Source organism: Bos javanicus, chromosome 1, assembly GCF_032452875.1.
Source record: "Bos javanicus breed banteng chromosome 1, ARS-OSU_banteng_1.0, whole genome shotgun sequence".
Taxonomy (NCBI): domain Eukaryota; kingdom Metazoa; phylum Chordata; class Mammalia; order Artiodactyla; family Bovidae; genus Bos; species Bos javanicus.
In genome coordinates, this window is record NC_083868.1 from 29194604 (window position 1) to 29198350 (window position 3747).

General features: G+C 35.1%; 1 non-coding gene across 1 annotated transcript; it reads right to left on the minus strand.

The window, feature by feature from the left end:
- Nucleotides 1-235: 235 nt before the first annotated feature.
- On the minus strand, nucleotides 236-318 carry TRNAS-GGA (transfer RNA serine (anticodon GGA)). The gene has a single exon. It is a non-coding gene; the product is annotated as a tRNA-Ser (tRNA).
- Nucleotides 319-3747: the final 3429 nt, after the last annotated feature.

A 3747-nucleotide genomic window follows, 5' to 3' on the forward strand; every position in this document is an offset into this window, starting at 1 on the left:
ATAAGCTATATAAAGCTGCATAGCCATATAAATTCTGATCTTTCTTCTGGGGTCAGCCTCTCTGTGGCAAATATGCCTCATTTTGGATGACCTGGCTCTAGATTGAAAGTGAAGTCACTCAGTCGTGTCTGACTCTTTGCGACCCCATGGACTGTAGCCTACCAGGCTCCTCCCTCCATGGGATTCTCCAGGCAAGAGTACTGGAGTGGGTTGGTATTTCCTTCTCCAGGGGATCTTCCCGATCCAGGGATCGAACCCGGGTCTCCTGCATTCCAGGCAGACGCTTTAACCTCTGAGCCACCAGGGAAGCCACCAGGAAGGCTCTAGATTAGTTTGTGCCAAATTGAGATCACCTGAGTTTGCCAGAAATATGAGAAGTGCTGATTGAGGCCTCAGCCCTGGACTTCAGTAATAATATTTTATTCTTGCCTTTAAAAATGAAACCATTTCCAATTCATGTGATTTTTATTCATAAATAAAAAGGAGGGGTAGGGAAGGTGGAGGAAGGAATCTTTGTTCAAGATTCCAAATGCAGCTTGACCTCTGTTTTTAAAAATTCAGATGGCAACCAAATTGGGCCTCTTGGGAACATAGATGATCAGGTGAGAACTTAATTTCTTAGAGAAACTTAACCAGCTCCCCAGAATGTCATACTGGATTATTAGGAGGTGAGGAGAAACAGGTGGGTCTTACCAAATGTGAAGCCCAAGTAAAATACATGATGGCAGTTACCAAAATCATAATGCATCTCACTGTTACTGCCCACAAATCCTTGTACATATGCAAACACCCATTGCTAACTCTTTAGAAGAGCAAATATTTGCAAAGCAAGGCTTATGCAAACCAGAAACTAATTACCAATGTTTGTTTCCAGCCAATTTTTGCAAATTAAAATTCTAGCCCAGCCAAGAAAGTGTCTTTTAAAATAAGCTGGATTATCAATATTTATAAGTGATTAATCATTAGAAATGATATTACATACTTAAACTGTGGCCCATCTAACTTTTTTCCCATTGTATGAAATGTATATTCTTTATGAGATAGTCTAGCAAAATAGCCACAAATTTCTTTAACTCTATAAGCATCCCTAACTCTCATAAATCAACATATATTTAAATATTTAACATATGCCAAAAATATAAAATATGGGTTTTTTTATTTAAGTCTATATCACCAGGGCAATTTTCATCAATTGAAGCCACAGTAATTACCATTTATTACCACTAGAATAATGTATAATCCCTCACTTTCTGTTTTCAAAGCATGTGGTTGGTTAAAGATACGGTTGAAATAAAATTCATGGCAGTATACTTGGAGATAATTCTATGCTCTCTTATGAAATGGATTTTACAGAAGTAAGTAAAGGTAAAGGAAAGGAAAATGTAGGAGATGCTAAGCAAATAATTGCCCATTTAGTTTATTAAGTGTCCTAGTTTGCATTTAATGAAGGAAAGTAGAATTTATTGATTGCCATCAAATGCCTAATATTATCAAACTAGTTCACATTTTCTAATTTAGTTTTTAAAACAATACATGTATAGAACAGTCTTTTGGACTCTGTGGGAGAGGGAGAGGGTGGGATGATTTGGGAGAATGGTATTGAAATATGTATAATATCATATATGAAACGAGTCGCCAGTCCAGGTTCGATGCACGATACTGGATGCTTGGGGCTGGTGCACTGGGATGACCCAGAGGGATGGTATGGGGAGGGAGGAGGGAGGATGGTTCAGGATGGGGAACACATGTATACCTGTGGTGGATTCATTTCGATATTTGGCAAAACCAATACAATATTGTAAAGTTCAAAAATAAAATTTAAAAAAAAATGACAGAAAGCATAAAACGATGATGAGGAAAGGAGAGGGGAGGTCTGAAGTTTGTTCAAGATCACAAAGATGCCCTCCATGCCAGTGTTTGAAATCTCTCTTTTAATTTAAAACCTGTCATTTTTCCCTCTCTTCTTTTTGCCATCATAAAAAATTTAAGCTTTAACTTATTTCTTTATATCAATGTCCAACCCTAAAATTTCAAAAATGCTTCTTCGGCTTTAAAGAAACTAATTAGAACCTGTTAGAGAGTCTAAGAAAACATAAGATTGCTATATGCAAATAATGAAATCTGAAGAATTTATTTTAACCTTCAAGAAAAACCAGACTGCATTCTTCGTAAAGTTTGTTCAACATAAAGTAGATGCTATTTTAAAAGTTTAATGCAGACCACGGTAGAAAAATGCCCATTGCCAAGTCCTTCACGGCTCACCATAAATGTGAACAGCAAAGTGCTATCCATTTTAAAATCAATCAAGGTGATGCAATGCTTAAAATGCAATTGATTTTGGCTAATTTGCAAGTAGAAAGGTTTAGAACTTGAATAATTTCTTTTCCACTTTAGCTAGTTCAACAGCCTAGTCAATGTGTTGCCTAATTATTAGCCTTGTTTATTTATTTATTTACTTTAGATAATTCCTGAGTGAGACAACTTTTGATTTATTTTCAACTGCCCTTGTAGAGATGAAAGAGACCACAAACCAAAATTAAAAAAAAAAAAACTCATCGGGTGAGCAACATGAAGAAAAACCTCAAATGCAAGAACTACAATTTCCAAGCTGTGTGTTTAGAATTAAAAAAAAAAAAAATACTGAAAACAATTAAGAGACTCCATTTCAGCCTCCTATTACTGATTAGGCTGAAAAACAAAGAGAAGAAATAGGAAGAAAACCACTGCAAATTCCATTAGGGACAGATTAGAAGGATGTTAAATTACTCTTTCGTCTGCCTTCTCTGGTCAGGCAGTCTGAAAATCTTATTACCTTTCTAAGGAACAAACATCACCTCAGTGTCCTTTTAAATAGCATTAATAACCTTTAAAAAGAGCTTTTATAAACATGTTGTTGTATTTGAGTGATACGATAAGGAGCCTGCATGCCCCCAGCATGTGGGAGCCCTTTTGCACATTATCCCAAAATGAACCCTGCAAGAGGGAAAGAAGAAACATTCTAAAATCTGACAAAAATAATCAACTGGGGAAAATATTTCCATATACTCAACCAAAGTATGTCACATCCTACATATGCATACCTGTGTGTGTAGATATGAATAATAATATAATTATATAAATAAGACTATATGCATACATGCACACTGATAAACATTTGCAGATTCCAATAACTATTTCAGTTAGGCAAGTGAGAACTCTGTACAACTTATTGGGCAGAACAAGCAGTTCAAAATATCCACTGTTTTCCCAAATATCTAATTAATTGGGTGTCTTTTTTCCTAAATTGCACATTATGCAAAGTAATTTCCCTACATTCCTTTGATAAAAATTATTGGTTTACCTAAATACAGTTAATTTAAAATCTTCTTGGGTTGGGGAGTTTGCAACTTACTTTTCAAAATAATGAAATTTTACTGAATACTCGCACAATTATTAAAATATTTTTGTTTAATTGTACTTAGTGCTATTATAGCTAAAGTTATAGCTGCATTTAAATGTTTTTCTTATAGAAATTTTAAAACCTGGTTAATTGTTCATAATTTCCATGCTGAAAAACAGTCTGTTAAACAGAAATAGCAACACAATACAAGCTATTTTGTGACTCAGTTCTTGATTGCAGACAGCTGAGATTCAATAGCTGAAGGGGGAATTAAGGACACCATCCAGACGTCTGTAATAATTCCTCTACTCTTTTCCTCTCAGCTTGAATGCTGCATCAGTGAGTCTATTTCTTGTCTCTATAATTAT